General features: G+C 41.7%; 2 long non-coding RNA genes across 6 annotated transcripts in view; one reads left to right on the top strand and one right to left on the bottom strand.

Moving 5' to 3' along the window:
* The window catches only part of LOC138411165 (uncharacterized), a 136473-nt gene extending 124850 nt beyond the window's left edge, over positions 1 to 11623 (bottom strand). For all 5 annotated transcript variants that reach the window (XR_011243814.1, XR_011243812.1, XR_011243813.1 and 2 more), the window contains exons 1-2: positions 11485 to 11623; positions 4214 to 4311 (exon numbers count right to left, since the gene is read on the bottom strand). This is a non-coding gene — a long non-coding RNA (uncharacterized lncRNA). The remainder of the gene's footprint in view (positions 1 to 4213; positions 4312 to 11484) is intronic.
* Positions 11039 to 20210, top strand: LOC109638340 (uncharacterized). The gene is made up of 4 exons (XR_002203321.2): positions 11039 to 11349; positions 11477 to 11695; positions 17159 to 17355; positions 17740 to 20210. It is a non-coding gene; the product is annotated as an uncharacterized lncRNA (long non-coding RNA).
* The last annotated feature ends 2018 nt before the right edge of the window (positions 20211 to 22228 follow it).

A 22228-nucleotide genomic window follows, 5' to 3' on the forward strand; every position in this document is an offset into this window, starting at 1 on the left:
TCATTGTGTTTGCCATTTCTAAATCTCCCCAAAGCTATGCATCTGCTGCGCTCCACATGCGCAACTGGAGAAAGAGGCAAGATGTCACTTCTGTGAACTAGCCGCGGTGGACAGGAGGGAAAATGACGCAATCATCAGAGCAGTGGTCTGGGTGGTGAAGCTGGGGCCTTGCGAGGGGCAGGTTGCAGGGATCGCCCGCGCCTCGGCAGATGTGCCTTGGTGTCATTCCACATCTGCAGCCGAATGAATCACCCAACAGATGTTTAACGTCAAGGCCAGGCTGTCACGCCAGCCAAACACACACACACACACACACACACACACACACACACACACACACACACACACACACACACACACACACACACACACACACACACACACACACACACACACACACACACACACACACACACACACACACACACACGAACGAACACACCAGCCATGCAAAGACACGCACATACACAGTACAATTTATTACTACATTGGGAAGATTGGCTCAAAAAGGGGTCAAACCGTGGCACCGATGTTCACCTTGATGTGACTTTGACCAAGAAATAACAAAACAGATTTCCTCCACCTACAGATACGTTTTTGTGGGGTGGCATTAAATACACTCAACGCTGAGTGAATTGTAGTTCAGCTCAAACTCGCTGACTGGTGAAATGTTTCTACAGCATCATCATATATCTTCAGACTCTTTTTGATCTCTTGCTCGTACCACCCGAAAAAAACAACCTGTCAATATTGAAAGACAGGTTTTTGAATAACTCCTTTCTTCGTGGGACATTTCATAAATCTATTTTGTCAAAACCTATTCCCACCAAAAAAAACAAATGTGCGTTCTTGCCACAGATGTAATTTTTATCACCTCTCCTTTGTTTGGAGGTAAAGATGACGAAATGCAACACTATTACAATAAAACTATCAATGCTGTAAAACAGATGTTCTCTACCTTTGTAAAGTCACACTGCGGTGCACAACACATTTCTGCATGCAGGATTTTATTGTCAAAGGGGAATTAATCATTAAACAACAAAAACTTATACTTAAGTCAAATCCAATTTCACACAATCAGGATTTTTTGTCTTCCCCAAAACAGGTCCTGTCATTTAAGGTGAAAGATAACTCGAGGATTTGTCTGATCTTCCCACAGAATAAATTATTTTGTGTGCCGTGTGTGTTTTTTTTTGTTTCTTAATGTGTGCCTTGGTACCAAGAACACTGAGAATCACTGTGTTAGACAAGTGCAATTGAAGGTAAGGAGCTTTTAAGAAAGAGTTGCTGGATCTTTGAGAACATTCTTGAGGCCCTTTCCCCCTCTTTTAGAGAAACCCAGGCAGATAAAAGGAAACACTCGGGTGGATTAAAGTGTTCAGAATGTATCAGCATCAAACCACTAGAGTTTTTGCCCTCTACATTTTTCAAACACAGTCAATAGATCTAAATATTTTACTGTGCCCTGGCCGATTTATTGTTTGATGTTTAAAAACTTGTGTGGAATGAAAGAAAATTCATTAAAGAAGAAGGCCCCAGAACGAGGCCCTGCGATCAGCTTTGAAAGTCTAGTTTAACTGGGATATTGATCATTCTCTTTCTTCTGTGACAAAGGCCACCAGGGACGCTGGAGGTGTCGGTGGATGAAGGCGCGCTGCCAATAACACAAGACGTGTGCGTATACACTGTAGGTGAGGCTGGGAATTACACTACTGACACTGAGAAAAAAATCCAATAACTCAAAAATGACCAAACAAACATCACATTCTTGATTTCTTGCTGGTCAAAAGAATATTCAGGGTGCATTCTGGTTTGGATGCAGCAACATGGACATGAGGGATTTCAGATTTTTGAAAAGCCTGACAGATAAGACTAGATTCATGACCTTAATTATATACCTGTGTGGGGGGCCTCTCCAAATAGAAAGTGTTTCTCTATTTCATTGAGCATCCATAAAGTCACATGAGACTTTTGTGATAGTACGAATTCCCAGTGTTAAACACAAGCTGTCACGTGTCCTGTCATGATGGAGAAAGAGCTTTTTGTTTATTGATTTATTTTGGGGAAGAAGTTCTATCTTAAGGTGGATTTTCCTATCTAGTCACACATTAACTCTAAGTCCGAGGATAAACTTTACGACATTCAAACAGGCTGTAGTGTAACTATATCAAACATGGCTTGAAAATGATCAGCTCACTTTGAAAGCCCGACACAAACCAAACATAAGTGGGATTGAAGTGATGTCTCGTCTTTAGGTAGCAGCGAATTGTTTTTTCCACAAGCTAGTTAATGTGCAACATGAAGCAGCGTGGGATGATGGGAGTCGTCTTCGCCAAATCATGTGCAGAGATGAGGGAATGTATTAAAGTTTTATTCACACTGCACAGCAAACAGTAATGAGTAATCGAGATCAATTATAAGTTATCAATGCTAACAGTAGTTGGTTTTATCATACATTGTTTTCCCCAGAACTTATAGCAGAGAAAGGCAAAGCCACTAATAAAACAGGTATGACACAATTCAAATTCAACCAAAATGAAACGTCCCATTACCTTGAATAAAATTAGGGATTTCTCTGGGTTTGAAAATTGTTGGAGACACACAGTACGACACAAAAGATAGATATCATATCTTTAAAAGGACACAACAGCCGTCGTATCTCTGTCATGCTTTAAACTGCCATCTACAGTAACTCCTACATTTCATGGCACCTTCCTTAACATCAGCAGACGGACTAACCACAGCAATTAAACATTTATGAACGCTAAAAATGTATTTTACCTGACCTGCTAAAAAAACAGACGAGCAAGACTTGACAGCTGAAAGCAATTCTTTGGAGATGGGAGATAAAAAATGACATATTGTCATCAAATCAGTGACAGAAACACATACAACTTGTTGAATCTCTGAAACTGTGTACTCCGTATTATTGGGCAACATCTAAAAGTATGATTACATAGAAAAGCTGCAGTAGCCATAGCATTTTCACACAAAACATTTTGAGTGAAGATATTAACAATTCACTGTAAGTACAGTGAATTACAAATTGAGTTTGTTCTTTAAGCATCTATCCCGCAGGCCTGCTCACAGAGGTGATTAGGCCGCTTCCCTCTGACACTTAAATATAGTGTGGACCTGCAGTGTCGGGACCCATTTCACTTAAAATATTATTCAAGGTTAAACTTTAAAAAGGAAGAAAAACATTCTCTACAATGATGATTTGACTTTTGGCCACGTTGGCTCTCAGTCACTTTCGATAACTGCGGCTGCTTTTGGAAATATTGAGAAGAGCTGACCAAAAGGAGCAGAGCAGCAGTTACCTCCGATGAACCTCTCAACCACGTCCACCACTTTACGAGACTTCACAGAAATCCACATACCTGGAGCTAAACACTCATGACTGTACCATGGCAGCATGTGGTAGATCACAAGCTCCACTACACAAAGACAGGGACTGCGTTTCACACGCATTCACCCAAATTAACGTGACGCTTCATTCATTTTTTAATTTTGATTTAAGAAGACGTTTGCAGTCAAACCAGACATCATTATATATAATGATGTCTCACAGTATAATAATATTCACAAGGTAATTTGTTTTAATGTGATGGCATCAACCAACAATTGATCAGCAAATTGTCTTTTTTCTTTCACAAATCCTTGGTTATAAGTTCCTTCTATAATTGATAATGATGTATATACAAAGTGATTTTGTTTGCACCTCCTTTGGCACAAAATTACCTTCTTTTTTAAAACCTGAGCACTCTGAATCAGCTTTTGGCACAAATGCATCTATGCAACATAACCAGTCTAAATAAAAATCCACCTCCTCTCTTCTAAGAATCAGTCACAGATTTCCTTCTGATCTCTTTTGCTGCTGCTGTCACAGCTCCAACCAAGACGCTTTAATGCTTCATATGTTTCAATGAGACAACTGCTTTCACACAATTCCCTCAATCTGACCTGAACTAAACGAAGGATGGTGACTTAATGTATAGACTTCTCAGCTCCTCTTTGCTGACCTTTGTGTTCAGCTGTGTCCAACTCAATCCCACACTCTGTTTTCCTTCCTGTCTCACTGAATATCTGTCCCTTCCTCTGCCTTATCTGCCATGAAGTCATTCAGGGGAATTATCACTCTGCAGCTGGATAAGAAGCAGACAGTAACATGGAGTAAATAAATACACTGACCAGAGGTGAAACAGTTCCTTACATTCAAATGCAGGGATGCATCTGGGCCATCAACCCCCAGGACCGAGTCAAACTGCTTCTCATTGAGGATGCTGGGTTCTTCCACGGCATGTGTGGAAACTAAAGAGAGGAGTTAGAGGACTGTCAGTATCTCTGTGGTCAGTAACATGTTTGTCCCAGAAAAATCAAATACTTCAAAACATGAAATACAGCAATGAATCTTGAATCTTCCATGAAGTAGTGAGCTGCTGATAAATCTGGTGCAGCCCACAGGGAAACAAGAAAAAAAAAGAATTACTACCCTAACCCCAGTTTAAGTTACAGTTTACTGATCCTGAAGACTTTGAGGAAACAAACTTCTTTTCAAGGTCAATGTCTTTCTCAACTGGGGACATATGCAAGATGATGCTCTGCAATTGACTGAGGTGCATTTTAACTGAAATCAGTGGGAAAGGGGTCACTGTTTACACTGTTTTCCACGAAAACATACATAATAAAAATGCGATCATGAGTATATGAACAAATTAAGCCCTGCACAGTTGCAATTTGAATCATTTACCGTGATGCTGAAATGTTTTTATCACATCTTTCCATTTCCTCAGTGCATTGGTGAAAATACCTAACAGTATTCTGTCCTTCTTTCCAAGTGTGCACCTCTCCTCTGAAAAGACACACAGGACACAGCAGGAGGGGAGGTGTGATGCTCTCTCTTTTTATTGACTGACACAGCTGATGAGGGCCCATCCTGCACTTTGGCAGGAGGGTAGGCAAGCATGCGGAGGTGGCGCCCACCAGGGTGCAAGGAGGGGACGATGTGGTCGTCCTTCATAGATATTCCATGCGTGGCTTTACCCTCAGCTGCCCTGTCAAGGTCTGTGTATGCCCCTCTGAGGGAGCTGAGACAGGGTCATGGATGACACCTGCCTCTACGCCAGACGTGACAGCACAGCTGGGCCGCTTAATGACAGAGGGGCCTGGCCCAGCACACACCTGCCCATCCTGGGCAGGGCAGGCGACCTCACGGGGAGGAAGAGGAGCCGCTGCCACGTTCGATGGGCAGATGTTCAGGAGGGGAGACAGCGGAGACAGCTGCACTACAGGGACCCCTCCGCATCTCTCCTCTCCCCAGTAATTGAAAATCATGTAAAAGGTCAATTGTGTGATACTGGCTGTCCCTCTCAGCAAGTTGTACCTTTCAGCTAGAACATGACAAAAACAACACTGACTGGTTGACAGCGTTTGCTTAAATTAGCGCTTATTTAGCTATGGATGTGGACATAACGACGAAATCTGTAAACATTTCCAGTAAAGAAATTAGCATATGCAAAGAGGTACAGGCCATCTGGAGGTCGTGCACAGGGATCCCAGAGAGAAACCTAATCATTGGGTACATTACACTGACACTGTTATGACATTTGGACTCCAGACGAAAGAGGTTGGAAATAACACTAATTCCAAACTCTATCAGCTTGGCTGAATAGCAGGCCGAGCAGCCTCTGAGAAAAGAGTGCGCTCTGGTACAGAGGGTCAGTGGCTGTCCTGAATACCGACGGAGAGTGACCCTCCCTCTGGGTTTCACTCTGATGAGAAGTGGCAAGGCTCTAACCTCCACAGGATTGCTCTCTGTTTGTGGTTGTCTTAAACAGAACCAGCTACAGAGCTGTCACACATCATCAGCCTCCCTGGAATTCAGCAGAGATTTATAGACCTTCATAGACAGAGCAACAATCAAAACAGACAATGACGACTCATCAGGTAACACAAAACAGGGGAAATGAAATAAACTGGCCACTCAGTTTGGTTGTTGATTTTCAAGTACGAGAATTTTGTATGAGATGTTTTTTTCTTACTTGACCTAGATAAATGTGAGTTTTTACAGGAACTGGAAAAGATACAAAAGCTTTAGATGCTCAGATTGTGAAATAGAGAATTATAAGTGAGCGTGTGGACATGGAACAGCCGATATAAATGTGACATCTCATCACATATTTATTTCAAGAATTTGGAAGTTTGAAAAAAGTTGTTACTTTTAATGAGGAACATGTTAGGGCTCACCCACAAACATGTGGTTTTGGGGGAACTCTTTAAAATCTTGTGCTGTGACTTGAGTACCAGCACAAACAGGAAGGAAACGATATATTCCATAAACTCCCCCAAATGAGAGTGTTATCAATAACACTTGTGTCTGCAGGAAAAACAAAATGAAGCTCTTCAAAATGCATGTTTCTGGTTTGACTGACCGTAGCCCTCCGCCAATAACAATGTTACCCGCAATCACGATCCAAACCACACTCCCTTGGCACGGCACGCTTTCACAAATTATGTTTTGATTGTGACCAAATGCAACAGCTTCCTGTCTGGTGCTGTTTTCTCTTACTGTCAGTTTTATTATCTTCAACCAAATGCGATGAGGTTGCTGTTTTTCAGTAACAAGGACATTTGGTAACATATCAAAAGAGCCGGACGCTGCTGATGACAAACTCTGACATGTATCCTCATCGAGGAAACAATGACTGTACCCAGACTCTTTCAAACACATGAACAGTTGTGTTCATTTAACCCAATGAAAATCAAGATGTTGTTGTTCCATCGTGGATTTTACTCCTAATTGATTCTTGTGTCTAGAAAACAAATACCTAACAGTCATTTCTAATCAAGACGAAAACCACTGGGCCTCTCAATTTAAACGTATGAGTAAGTGATTGTTTGTGTGTAGGCCACTTGTATGAGAGCGTAACTGTGCAACGGCATGTGTGTAACACACCAGAATGCACATTTCAAAGGCAAGACAGCTCCTGGGCTTGCTGAACTTTTGCTTGTTATCAGGAGCTGAGAGTGAAATGGAGAGAATTGATCTTTTGTCTACTGGAGGTGCACTCCCTTGGGCTGCGCCGCTCGCTTGCTCACTCGCTTGGCTGCCATGCAGAGGGCTCTCTTTCTCATCCTCCCCGCAGCACCATCCCCTATTCTCCACCACCCCCTCCGCTCGTTCACTCACTCACTCTCTCTCTCTCCCTCTCTCTCTCTCTCTCCCCATCTCTGCATGGCGGCTGCCTCTCCTCCAGCTGACACTTGTCCTGCCGTTACTGGGAGAGATGTGTGCTGAGCTGCTGACACCAGGATTGATCTTCCTCCTTTTCCCCATAAGCTCCATATCAAGCTCCTGGAGACTCTGGAGGAGACAAAGAATGGGTGGAGGGATGAGGGGGGAGAGGGGGGGATCGGGGAGGCGGCCGGAGTGCGAAGGGAGAGGGGGGAGAATATTGTCAACTCACATCACCTCTTCAAACTAACAACGTTTGGTGCAGCAAAGAAACCGAGAACAGAAAGTTGACAGTTTTATTGGTGTTGGTTGAAGGAAGTTCACTGTTTTTGCTGAATTATTGCTCACAGTGACACCACAACACAAAAAGCAAGATTTCCTCATGCCACCAACAGCAGTTACATTTCATCAATAAGTTGCAGATGCTCTATTATTGGATAGAGCGAAAATTAACAGGGATCTGTAACTAATCTGCTTGATGAGACGCCACATTTTCAGAAGTGATGTGTACAGTGATGCAATTTTCAGGGTTGTTTTGTTACTTTAATTTAACTTCTATTGTATTAATTTCTACTTATGGTAAATGTTTATCATCTTAATAAAATCTTTTAATTAGGCAGAAATCAAAAAAAAATCTTTAACTAAACTGTAACTTGTTAAGTCTTTAGCATAATAGACATAATAACCTTTGAAGCTTGATAGCAATTTAATAGTCACCAGTCTTTACTGCTGGAAGGTCATACACAGATCATGTGCATCAGACTCAGGTTTTATTGCCAAGCAGGTTTACACATTACAGGAATTTGCTGTGGTGTATTTGTGCAAGTATAAATATAAAGGTATGAAAAATATTAAAATAGAAAACAAAATGTAATATAAAAAATACTATAAGCACCAAGGGAGGGTGAGGTAGAGAATGGGTTGTGCCATTGTGTTCAATCAAACTGCACTAACTTGCACACTCACGGATATCAGTTCTCTAAATGGCCTGATTTTTCCATCAAGATTCATAAATTATTCTCTGGGAAAACTGGGAAAACGTTGAAAAACGCCCCGTCTTGCAATGTTAAAAACATAAAACAAATCCTGGATTCGCCCCCCCCCCGCTCCGGTTCAGCTCTGGGTTCATCCCCAACCTATACCACATCATACCACTTAGTTTTGTGGAAATCTGTTCCGTTTTCCCACGTAATCTGTCTTTAAAACACGCAGACATACAATCAACAAATTAATTGACAGGGGTGAAAAAACAAAACCTTGTTGACTGAGGTAACAAAACAGACTACAAGAAATGTAGGTCTCATATTTAGACCCTAACCTAATTCTAACCCTAACCTGTGCAGTCACAAAATAACAGGATGAAGCATCAGAACACTTTCATCTGGAGCGGTGTGCAGTCAGAAGTAAAAGATGTGCTCTGGGTGGCTCTCGAGGACGTCTATTGTGATCGTATGAGTGCAGGCATCTGAGTGAATTTGACTGGGGATCTTTACAGTTATTACTGTGTGTTATTGGCATCGTGAGGGGAGCAGACCTGGGAGGAAGGGTTAAGGGTGGAGGGGGCAGATGGGGGGGGGGGGGTGTCTAGTAGCAAACGTGATAATTTGTCGGTTAGCCAATTTCAAGAGGCCGGATGGCCCGATACCCTTGGTAAGCATCCAAGAGCCGAGCGGAGCAGGGAAGAGCTGTGCAGGAGGAAGATGAATCAAGTTTAATAACAAAGGCTTCTAATTGCCCCCCACAACCCTGCAACCCCCCCACCCACCCCGAAGCTGAACTCTAATTACAGTCAGAACACAGAGCACTGTCGCCCAATATTAAGTTGTTGAAAAGCAGCCCGAGATGATCGATAAATACTTTCGCTGTGGAGCGGAGGGGGGGAGGCGCAGAAGAGAGAGAAAGAAAGGAGAGAATGAAAAAAGTGAGATGCCCCTTCCATTCAGTGGGAACCGGCAGCACCCAAAGCCCTCCTGGCTCATGAGAGCGCCGCTGGGACTGTCCAAGAATGATTGCAGAGCAATAATCCAGAGCGCACCTCCCCAACACCCCCGTACAAACACACACTCACTCAGACGCACAAACACACACACACATTCATGTGAGCCCCACCTTCCCCATAGGCTGCCTGAGCACCCGTGCGTCTGAGAGGAAAGGTGAACACGGTCACCCTAATTACAGGGGCCCCAGCTCTCTCACACACCAACACACACTCACCAGGCATAACTAAAGACAGGCCAATTAGGGCGAGAGGGAGATAAGGGAAGTTTTATTTGTATACTAATTAAGCCCCTGATGAAATTCAAAAGGGAGGTGGTGAAGGGGATTGGGGGAGGGAGCGGACGGGTAATTGTGTGTTTGAGAAAAGGTTGCTGTAGGTACGTTTATCTGAGAAGCACAGCCTTGAGATAGTTGCCCCCTAATCCCGTGCTGAGCCCCGGCACAGCACTGCAAGGTCTCTCATAATTTGATCTGTTACATAGGAAATGGCAGACTCTGAAAGCAAGATCATCAGCAGCGTTTACTGACATTTCAGCTAAACACAAAAAGTTATTACGCTGAAGAGAATACCATTCCTATTGTTCTAGTTTAATACAGAAAATGATGAAAATGAGTTGTTTGATGAATGTAGCTTTAAGAATAATTAGCTGTTTGCTTCCAGATAAGCTATACTTGAATCTGACAACGGAAATTTAAGTGGCTAAAAAGTTTCTTATCCTGAATAATCACTTGTCACAGCAGTAAGAGCACTGGACAAGTGTCCAAATAAAATGTATTATTATCTGCTTTGAAATGTCAAAAGATTCCAAAATTAAGGACGTATTCAGTTGTGGGATAGAGCTGAAAAGAGTAGTTGATTACTCAACCAGTCAATCACCATAAAAACATCTGCTATTTACTATTTTGGTAACTGATTTCTCACGTTCTAGCTTCATGGTATCATTTGCTGTCTGTCTTTGTCATGTACAAAAATGAAGCTGAATATCGAAATGGAGTTTTTGACTTGAAGTTGGACAAAAAGAGGTAATCTTGGATTCAAGATCTTATGGGTTTTTAATTCAAACAGTGATTTTTACAGTTGTTTTACAGTACTGGTAGTCATATCTTTAATAGCGGTCAGATAAACACTCCTAACAAGAAAGGAAATAAAAGTTACCACAAGGAGTCATCTAATTCAGGCTTTTCATGCAGTCAACTCAACTCTGAATAAATAATATAAATACAGCAACCATGGGCATCATGAATAATTAGAACTTAATCATCACGATCATCTGGTGACATTAAAGGTCTGTTATACTGTTCAGTAGTGTAAAGTATGACAGGAGGCTTAGGTCATATTTTAAGCTCATCGTATAGATGAGTAAAGAGGGTTTAACAAGTATAAAGAGATAATAGAAATATACTAAATACTAAAGCATCCCCTATTTGCACAATAGTACAGTAAGATGCTTTTCACTGCTGCTGATATATTACCTCACAATATGATATGGTTAAAAATTGTCTGCTAAGAGTAAACATATAAAGTTAAGTTCATCTGTGTAACATCAACTAAGAATGAAAGTAATGTTAAGTCTTTTTAAAATATTAGAATATGTTTGTGTGAGCTTGTTTTCTGGTGTTGGACATTAAGGCTAGTTCACTTTAACATTAACTAACCAAAGCAGCATAAATGATATTATTATTATGAATTAGCTGGACTGTAGATTATGGGTCAGTGAATAAAAGTCCAACTTCGTTTATTGATCCAAAAACTCTGGATATAAAAAGGTCAAAGCCAAAGCTGCTTCCATTTGTAACAGAAAAGAACCAGGAAGTACACGGTGGTCATGGATTCGTCTAGTTCTGCTGACCAAATCCCGTTTTTATCCTATATTCTTCTTATTTATTTTCCAAAATATGTACGCCGAATTCGCTATTAACACTTCTTCTATGAAAAGATGTATTCAATGTGCTGATAACTTTTACCGAATATCTCAAATACTTAAGAAAAGTTAAAAACCTGATAATTCCCGGGCAAGTTCAGGAGCTGCAAGGTGCGTTTTTTTTTCGGTTTTCTAATCGGCTTGACGCAGGCTCATTGGAGAAGGAAATCGGAAGTAATCACACCGTGGCAAAGTGTAACTCATGCTTATTCTAAGAACACTTGAACCGTGTTCATGTGTTAAATATTGACTGAGTTCTGACTGTTTGTATCAGCCTACCTTCTCCCTCTGACAGCCACAGCTGCTCTGTCCCCTCACACAGTGTCTCACCTGTGGTTCCTCCTGCTCCTCCGCTGGAACTCGAGCACACAGTTCGAAAATGTCTTGAAAACTTTCCACGTGTCCTTGGTGTCCTACCAGAGGACATCCAGGTTTTAACAGAGGACATCACTGAGGGGCAGCACAGCCCCAGGCCCTGCAGGGGGACCCCGGAACAGACGGACAAAAGATGGCGTCCAACCTGAGCCTCAGTTTATATCAGGTGAGTAATGTCCTTCTTCTTCCTCAAAGTCAAACATGAGAGAATCTTCTGCTTCACTTTGGACTAGTTCTCTAGCAACCTTATTTAATTCATCCATAAAGAACAATGTAAAATAAACCCTTAAATGATTTTGTGAAACTGAACCAACCCCCCAGAGCAAAACCAATAGAATCCAACCATCAGGCCTGAAGAGCTGGATTCATCCACCGATGAATCAAATGGTGGTGGTAGTTGATAAATCTTTAAAGTCATTATTTTAAGCAATATTCCCAAAAATCTTTATTTATTTATTTGTATGGTCTTCCATTATAGTAAATCTCAAAATCTTTGGCTTTTTGTCTGCTGGACAAACAAAATAAGATATTACAATATGTTAATGTGGACTTCATGCTTATGGACATTTTCCCTATTTTCTGACATTTTGTACACTCAACAGTTGCTTTCCTCAAAGAAAATAATATTTGTTCTATTTACATGACAAACTGAAAATAAATAATTTGGTTAAATAATTTACAACCAACTGCTCAATATGAATTAAATCAATAAATATATTTATTATTTTAAATATATTATCAGACGTACACAGTCTGTCAGACATTATAGATGATAATTACTTCAGTGTCTCTTAAGAAATTCCAGATAATCAAATTATGTGGACCCAAAGAATTTCAGGGGCTTTTGGGCTTTCATGGGCTTTGTCTGGTTTGTCTGGTATGGAGTTATTTTATCCTGTAATTTCATTTGATACCAGCTTCTACCAGTTGTCATTATAAATCACTCTTCTAAGTCTGTTTTATTGCAAATTATAATTTACTCCAATGACCAGTTTGTTGTCCACTCATCTACACTACAGCAAGAGGCATCCATCTCTGCTTTTTCCAGGAAAATATTTAATTAATTCACTACCTAATGATTATGGAGTATTGTTTCAATGTCTCATGATATGTCATGAGAACATTTCCTGTATGTGTGTGATACAGGTCGTATTCTGTTGTTCATAAATAAATCAGTGAAGTGTGTCATGAAAAAACAATTACATGCAGGATCTCATTGAACAGGAGCAGAGCCGAGTGGCCCCATCACTAACATTTCTACTTCAACAATCTGAATACATCATTAACAGTCAATCTTAAAGCACTTGTGCATTGAGAACCTGGCATTCAGCCGCATCATCAGAAACCAGCTTTTCATCCCTTATTAGAGATTAGCTTCGCAGAGACCCCCTGTGACGTGTTGTCACAGTAAGCCATGTTGGGTTGGCTATCAAAGTGGGTGCCCCACCGAGCTTTAGCAGAGCTCCTCTTTATTGGCCTGGTAAAGCAGACCCCATGTGGCACGATCTTCAAAAAGTCAAGCAATCAGGGTGATTTGACGCTTCACAGCGGGCGAGAGTGTTGCTCATTTCTGAGACCATTTCTTCGACGATTCTCCACCATTTTGCAGAGTTTCAGCTTCAAATTGAATTTTCCAACTAGCAGACGAAAATATTAATAATGTAATAATCCGAGCCCCAAATTCTTAGTATATGCTATACACTGTGTGGTATTGAGTGATAAAGGGAATAAGATATGACCCTTATCAGAGAGTTAAAGACACTTGCGTCTCTATAAATGCAGCGTCTGTTACACGTGTGGCTCATAGTTTAAGTGTAGATTGGAAAGTTTTTAGAAATTGTGTCAGCTAGGGCCGGACGATAAATATCAATAGTTATTGCAATATAATTTTTATCAATAGCAATAAGTGCAATATATATATATATTGATATCATGCACAAACATTTGTGAAAAGTTTTACTTTTTATTAAGTGTTTGTCATTCTCCATAAAGAAGAGTTGAAAACCATAACATCACTCAGGAGCAAACAATAATTGTGTGATGTTTATCATGATAATAATCGATGTCCATCGATAATCAAACTGTGACCATGAAGACGGACTGAACATCACTAACATCACTGTCCAATGAGGAAAACAGTTTGAAACAACACATTTCTATTCACTCTCAATAGTCCAATTTTGGACCAGGTTTCTGAAGACAGATTGCACTGAAAAAAATGATTGATAAAGATTTCTAGGAGTGATAGCATTTAGCTATGACCATTTGTGCACTGTGGATTTACATGCCAGAAAGAGGGATTGGGGGAGATTTAAATAATTCATGCAAGTAGAAACCATTAAGAATATCCATGTGGACACTTTTTTTGATGTTAAAGATAGTGTATGATCTCTTGGTGCTTTCAAACTGTATCTGGCTTTACTTCTGGTGTCTGTTTTCCCCCTGAAGCGACAAAGATCAACTGACTCCTGTGTTAATTCTGCAGAAGTGTACAGAACAAAAGTCTCCGCTACAGAGTTGGCAGGCAAGCCCCCGTTCTTTCAGCATTTAACCGCTCCGCACGTAGCCCCAGTGAGGGCTCTCAAAAGCCAGAGAATGAATAAAATGAAAAAAATAGGAGAAAAAATGAAGCATGGAAAAGCTCCTAATGTCAAATGACTTTTGAGTCATCAGTTCAAAACTTTGATTTACATCCTACTTCTACCTCAGAAGTTTATCAGCTTGATAAAAGTATCACTTGAAAAAAACCCCATATGAGAATTGACACTTTATACTTTCTTATTAATTCATATGAAATTAATGTTGTTTACAGATTTTCTGCAAACACATCAGTCCAATCTCCATCCATCTGATAGGTTCCCCCTCTTGAATTTCACAAAAATATTTGGAGGTGATGCAAACCCCAGCAACAAGCACTGGGTCAAAACAGGGTTGTGAGATCTCATGGAAACACAAATCATCAAAAATCTCTCTGAGCGCTCTGAGTAGCAGACAAAGAGCGTGTGCGCATGTGAGCATTTGAATGAAAGGTAATTCAACACAGCGCTTGTCACGGATCGCAAAGAAAAACAACGTCTAGCTGTTGCCTCCTACAGCATAGCAGCTGTCAGAGACTGTTTTTTGTGTTTTTGCCCAGTAGTCTTCACTTTTCAAGGCGGAGGGCTCGTCCAGGAGCCCCACCTCACTCATTCACCCCCCCACAGTGCGGGGGAGAACCAGGGTGCAGGAGGTTCAGCCTGTGAAGCAGGTGAGGTAGAGGTTCACCTGCAGGGCTTGACTGTTTTTCCCCAACCCAGTAAGTGTCATCGCTCCCAGGCAGGACTTTCAACCGGCCCAGGGCAAATCTGGAGTGGATGTTTTGGGTGTCTGCCTCCGAGTGTGAGCCTATAAGCAACAAATTAATGTAGTCAAGCATTGAGCATTGTGGTAAAACCTGGCCTCACTCACATATTCCTGGCAGTGCGATGAATCCAACAGGAATTAAAACACCACGGAACCCAGCCTTGTGACCTCATCGTGATTCCTTAAGAGGTTATTAGCCAAGGGCCACTGAGGAGGGCTCTGTGGAGCTTCCCACACAGGAGCCTGCAGTGACAGGCCCTGCACAGAAAAACTGCCAGGGAAGCACAATAAAGATAATTAGCGATGAGACCACTAGCCGCCCGTAGTCCCCCACCCCCACCGAACCACCACCCACCCCCGCCAGCTCGGTATCCCCTGGATGTCTCACCCCCTTCCTCCTCAAACTGTGCTTAACTCATCCCCTCCATCTCCGCTCCTCCAGTCAACGCTGCTCCACCCGTTTCTGTGCACGATCTGTCAGACCAATAAGAATCTCATACATGCAGAGCGCTTATGTCTTCAGCTGGTGAAGCAATGAACAGGTTAGTCTTAGAGGAGTAGTTCACCATTTTGGAAAATACTTTTAGTCATCTTTTACGTTTTCTATAGAGCAAGAACCATTCATTATTCTCTTAAAAATGAATGAAAATGTTAAAAAAAAATGCTGTATGTCATAATGTTTAAGGAGGTGAACATACTTCTGCCAAGTTTCGTACTAATTCATCCAGTAGGTTTTTGCGTAATTCAAAAAATATGCAAATAATGATAATGCCATTTCAACTTAAAAAGGATGGATGATATGTCCAATAGTATTCTCTGTCCCCAATTAGCTAAAAGAATGACTTAATGTGAGTTTAATCTTGATATAAAACAGTTTGCAGGACGACATGGAACAGTGAACCTTCAGTCTCGGAAACAGATAAAATCAGAAGAAAAAAGAAAGCAAGGTAGTCTGATGTTTCGCAGCCCACAACACTCCACCATTATCCCAGCCCTTCAGCCATGTTACCTCTGTCTGAGAACAAGGTAGTGTAATTTAGAATGCATTTCAGGGCAATTAAAATTTCTCAGGCACAATTACTTATTCCCCCAGTGGAGCCGCCTCAATCAGTCTATGTGTGTAATGGGTTTACGGCCTTGACGCGGCAAACATGTCCTGCCTATCTGCCTCGTGCCTCTTCTCAAGGCTGTGGTTATTAATTGTGGCTAAAGTTGATAAATAAAATCACCAGTGCTCTTAATGCTAATTAGTGTTTGAGATAATATTTATGATTTCATAAGCACATATTTCTCCAAAGGCCCAGGCATTGTGCCCCCATCCATCGGTCATAGGCTGTCTTGGATGTAATCTATCTTTGGGGAGAGAAGAGGCCGAAAGAGGGGCCAGAGGAAACACAGGCAGTAAATACTAATAGTACTTAGTGGGTACTTTGGGAGCAGGAGTATTTCAGGCTATTTATTGAGCTGGGCTACTAAAGCAAAGATACAGGCTTTTATAGATATATGATAAATAAGACTGTCCTCCAAAATGGAAAACATCCAGTGCTGCGTGTGAGGTAAAAATGTTTACTGATTAAATATTACGAGCTTTTACAGGTGTACCTAATAAAGCGAATAGAGTGTATATCTTATGACTTATAACTTTTTAACTTGAGGGCAGCAGAAATAAGATGTTCCACTATGTTGACATTCTAGTGACTAATGTGACACTGATGAGAGCAGTCAGAGTGAAGCCAAATAGTAAATCTATGGACAATTAAACCAAAATAAATCAGTTCAATGACATTTAAATGGCGCAAAACAGTAGAAACAGCACACAGTTCCCTAAATGCTTCAGATTTTCTCCAACAAGATCCATGAATTATTCCCTGGGAAATCAACAAAAATGCCGGTCTTGCAAATCCTGGATATTTTTTTACCAGGTCCACATCCGTCTCAGCTTTTCACCAAGTTTTGTGGAACTCTGTAGTTTTTGTGTGATCCTGCTGACAATAGAAAAAACAAACTGGAGTGGCACTCAGTGGAGCACATTCCTCCGCCCAGGCCCAACAGTCCCCTTAAATTTAACCCAGCTGCCCCACATTGCACACGCTCATCAGTTAAATATACTAGATTTTTTTTTTTCATCAATGCCTCATTCATCCTAAAAATGTAGCTCCTTGCTGACAGAGGTAAGCATCTGTGTTTTTGTCATTGCATGATTACAATCATATGACCTGTTGTTATCATAAAAAGTTATTTTCATCTGTTTTGTTTCCATGTCTCCGTCACCTTCATCCCTTCACAGAAACCCTATTTATAGCTGGATCCATTGTGGCTCCTCAGTACTTTGTAGCCTGCTGAGATGTTCTTGACAGGAACCGCTTCCTCTCCCTCGCCCAGCGCACCGGCATTGAGAGGCACTTCAGCTACTTTTTCAACATCACAACATGTTGGTGCCAGTGGCTCACTGGTCTGACTATTGATCCAAGTCACCACATCAAGGTGAGCATCAGTGCTGCACAGTCCGTTGTGGACCCGCATCCTGAAAGAGTCGAGCTGTCCACAGCTCTAGGCGATGCCCGAAAGAGTGACAAGTGCTGAAACCACTTCAAGGGGGCTAACAGTGCCCTCAGCCCTTTCTAGTCCCCGCTTCAAAGCTGAGCGCAGCCTCTGGCAGTTCACCCCCTCCTCTATCTCCCTCCCTCTCTCCCTCTATCTACGGTCCTCTGGGGTAGCCGGTCCTATTCTCCTCTCCCAGGGCCATCAATGTCAAAGCATGAGTGAGTCCAGTCAAAGCTAGTCCCCCTCCCTCCTCTCCTTCTACACACTCACACTTGTTTTTTTCCCTTCCTCCCTTTAAGTTTTCTCTTTCCCTCTGATGCACAGGTCCCATCCCCTCTGCATGACTGGCCCTCACTGACAAGTGGAAATCACAGAGATCCTACTGGCAAAAGATGGAAAGTGAAGAAGACTTCAGAAACGTGTACCCTACAGCTATCAGTGTCCTGAACTCCAGAATGAAGACACCAAGCGCATCTCCTCCACTATATACTATAAAAACTGGTGAGAACATGTTCACAAAAAATTTAGAGGGGGGGGGGGACAAAAAGGTTTGCTGCATGGTGATTTTTTTTGACTTCCTAAGATAAATAAGTGATAGAAAAGAGGGAAGTGAGGGTGCTTTACTTTGCCAAAAGGGACCTTGGGTTTTGCCCTGTGGGCATGGCAGCTTTCATTTTCCTCTTTCCTCCGTTCATATTCCCAGCCGGTTTCCGGAGTTATGATTGAGTTTCACATATTGGAGTTATATCTGGCAGCCAGACTTGTTTATCTGCTGGGGCTGATAACTGTACTGGCCTGAGTGTGAAGCAGAAAGCGAGGGGAGGGAGACAGAGAGTGGGAGGGAGATACAGAGAGACACACCACTCATATATTCTCATCTCCTCCAGTCTTTTCTCATTGATTTAGCATGTCTTCATCAACAGTCTGACCCAGGTACGCCTTTTTTTTTTTCTTTATCTCACACTCCGGCTCAGACCTCTGGTGTGGAGTCAAAGGGAGTACCTGCCAAGCACGTGTCAGTCAAAGCAGCTGGAAAATGGTCTAAACGAGGCCAAGGACACAATTTAAAGGGACATTTGGACTCCAGAGTAAAATCTTGGAGATTAAATACCTATGTTAGTGTGTCTGTTAATTTTTAACAAGTGTCAGACATTAGTTTACTTGAAGATTGACTCATGTTTTTGCATGAGGACAGAAACGGCAGAGAAAGAAGTAATGATCGACAGAAGGTCAACACACATTTTGGCTCAGTTATAATCTCACTAAAACTATGATGCCACAACATCTTCAAGACACATCTGTCAAGGACTGTCTGAGTCCAGATGAAAGGCAGTGAGACAAAGAGACTTAGGGAGGGTCGAGAGGGGGAGACAGAAGAGAGGAGGACTGAGGTGGAGAGAGAGAAAGAGAGAGAGGGCGCAGTGCTTGCTGGACCCTGACTGTGTGCGAGGCCTCAATTATTCATGCGGCAGTGCACATGTCAAGAGCTCACAGACAAGCACAACAGCAAGGCCGAGCGCAAATCAAACAGCGCATCCATGGGCAATGCCCACAATGCACCTGGAGGAACACACCTCGGCCCATTTCTCTGTTGTTCTCGGATAAACAGAGAACAAGGCTACCTGAGCACTGCCTGATTCTCCTCAAGAGCCAAGAGCTGCTGAAATAGTCTTTGTTTGTTTGTTTTTCTCCCCCACACCCCACCCACTTTATTTACTCGCTTCTTTTTTTGGCAGCAATGTCGGCGCCCGTGGGTTCCATCTTTTCATGGCTCATTAGCCCATTGTTTCATTCACTTTATTTCTCGCAACCTGCTTTCATGCCCGTAATGTTGTTTAAGTCTGCCGCCGCTCTGCGCTGGTCCCCAACATGTCAACATTAACTACGGCTGAGGTTTGTCTCCTCGCGTGCTGGAGGTTAAAATATGGCTCCACACTTCCATTCTCATCTTGTCTTAGTTTATCGACCGCTGCCTGGCTGTCTGCTCCGTCTGTCCATGCACTCGCAGGCTTTCTCCCAACACTAATGCAGACTTTTTTCAATATTATTATTGTATTTGTCAAGGCTCCAAAAAAACATCCAGCACCAGGAATTGCAGCTAATCAGACAAGAAATACTTCATGCCTTATTGGCTCTACTTTAATTGTGCTGCAGTCACATATTCAATGATGCGTGTGCCATACTGTCTTAAAATAGCTTAATAACTAACAACTAAATTGACATTTTGTTTTCACATCATCATTTAGCCTGAAATTGTGCTCATTTAAGTCATGTTGTGTTTGGAGCAGTCTTATTTTACCATAACCAATGAGTAGAAACTCAGTATGTGTCCAGCCTGTTACCTTCACCAAAGAGGTTGTGTTTTCTTCTGTTTTTTTGTTGGATTATTTATAGTATTGCACAAAAAGGACTGAACCAATTTCCACTACAACATGCTGGAGGGATTTTGGTGCGGACATGGATTAAGGGACTGACTAAGGATTTTATTTCTTAACAATCTGTAACTGTGTTTTATGGCAAATAAATCATTTATCAGATTACTTCTTTTTTTTCTTTACCTCCTTTACTTTTATATTTTCACTAAGAACTCGATGGTCATGTGTAGGATTGTTTTTGTTTTGACAGCATTGGTGTGACCAACTGCTTGATGACGTAATTAGACTATTCTCTGTAACAATTGGACATTATGAATAAAATATTCTATTATCAACTCATGTAAACATCATTATCAGAATATTGCTGTCCATGTAAGTACCTTCATTGTTTTGGCTGCTTGGCTTGGCTCCATGAGTATTTTCCATCAATGTTGTTTTAATAATTACATATTAATAAAATGATATTGATTTAAAATATTGATTTAATATAGTATTCTGTATTTGTTGTTTGTAACTTTGTGTCTTTCCAGACACTCTTAAAATGTTTAATCTCAGTATGGTTTTGGAGGATCAATGAATATTACATTTAACAAAAGACTGGGCTGTGGGCAGCAATTCAGAGGTCTGGCACATTGCTCTTTAAAATACCCAACATAAAAAATAACATACATTCAAGATTTTGATAACCTGTAGATACCATGTGTACTTAAAATTAAAATGTTATACTTCCTTAAAAAGGCTCCACTCTTCTCGTGGCCTGTAAGTGGTCTCTGTATCCTCAAAGCCCTGATTCATAGCCACTCTCACCCAAGGGTCAACATTTTAGCGCCCTCTCTGATTGGCTCCCTGCCGTTGTTGACAGAGGGCACTGATGGGTCACCATCGGGTCTGCCCAGGTACAATGGATTCTGGGACAGCTGCCCACATCCTTGGGAGGACTGCAAAGCCACATCGCCAGCTGTTTTTTTTTAAGCTGCCACATGTGCCTGTATGTGTAGAGCTAAATAAATACTAGAATGGCATTCAGACAGCGAGTAGCTCCACCAAGACCCGACAGCACCCGAAGGAAACCACATTTTAATTCACTTAAATCCAGATTTTTATTTGGATTTGAACTCCCACCCCTCAAAACAATTTCATGGGAATCATTTAAATAGTTTTTGCATAAGAAAATAAACAAACAGATGAAATTTGTGGATATAATTTCACTCACATATTTTGTATTATATTATATAATTCATTTTACTTACTAAAGATATTTGCCACTTTCAAAATATAACATGTTGTGTTCATTGTTGTCTTTCATGCGAGTTGTGTTTGCAATGCACTCCCTTTAATGTATTTGTCCTGCAGGTTTATGACAGCTCATCTGATGTCAACCAGCTCTCCAGACATTTCCTCACCACCACTTTCCTACAATACTTGAAATACATTACTGGCCCAGCCCCTGTGTGTTTGTATCCTGATCTGAATCTTCACCGGCCTGACAGACATGAGATGTGCATGGCCCAGGTTTAACAGTCCTTCTGCTGAGGAGTGAGGAGACTTTCTGGAGACATCATTTTACCGGTCAGTGAATCCCATTTCTTCCACAGTGGGGGAATTCTAACCTGCAGTAATGCAATAATCTAACATGTTTCCTCAGGAGCTGAACTGTTCAACATCAATTTAGAAGTATTTTCAAGGGAGGGCACACTGAGTTGTTTGGGCCGTTCTGATTTTACCGTGATCCCCCCCTCCCCTCCTCGCTTGGTCATGCAATGTTAATATATTTTCGTGGGTGAAATGGCCTTTTGTTTTCAGGATCAAGCTGAAGAGGATGCAAAGGCTTGTGCAAACACACCGCCAGGGACGGTTTTTTTTTTTTCTTCTTTGATATTACATTTCCAACAGCAAGACAAGCTTCACAGGAAATTACCAACAATAGCATGGTGTGTGTGTGTGTGTGTGTGTGTGTGTGTGTGTGTGTGTGTGTGTGTGTGTGTGTGTGTGTGTGTGTGTGTGTGTGTGTGTGTGTGTGTGTGTGTGTGTGTGTGTGTGTGTGTGTGTGTGTGTGTGTGCGGTAAACCCACAGAGGAGCACAGCAGCCACCGTGTTCCAGTGTGGATTGATGTGTTTGTTTAGTGATACATTCAAACATATTGGGCTTCACTGAGGAATTTATTGGAGTGTATGAGCTGAGGGCCTCCCTGTTGTTGCAGTCTGGTGTTTTACAGTCACCCCTGTTCACTGTCCAAGAGAACAAGCTTTCCTGACTCTGTAGGTGAGTGTCTCTATGTACACAAATACAGATATTCACTGTTTATTATCGTCCCACTCAGTGGAGTGCGGCAGACCACTGCCAAGGCCCAACAGTCCCCTTATGAAAGCACATTTAAATCTGCTAGGTCTGGATTTTTATTTGGATCTGCACCAAACTGCACACGCTCAAATATCAA

Source organism: Paralichthys olivaceus, chromosome 8 (assembly GCF_024713975.1).
Source record: "Paralichthys olivaceus isolate ysfri-2021 chromosome 8, ASM2471397v2, whole genome shotgun sequence".
Classification (NCBI taxonomy): Eukaryota; Metazoa; Chordata; class Actinopteri; order Pleuronectiformes; family Paralichthyidae; genus Paralichthys; species Paralichthys olivaceus.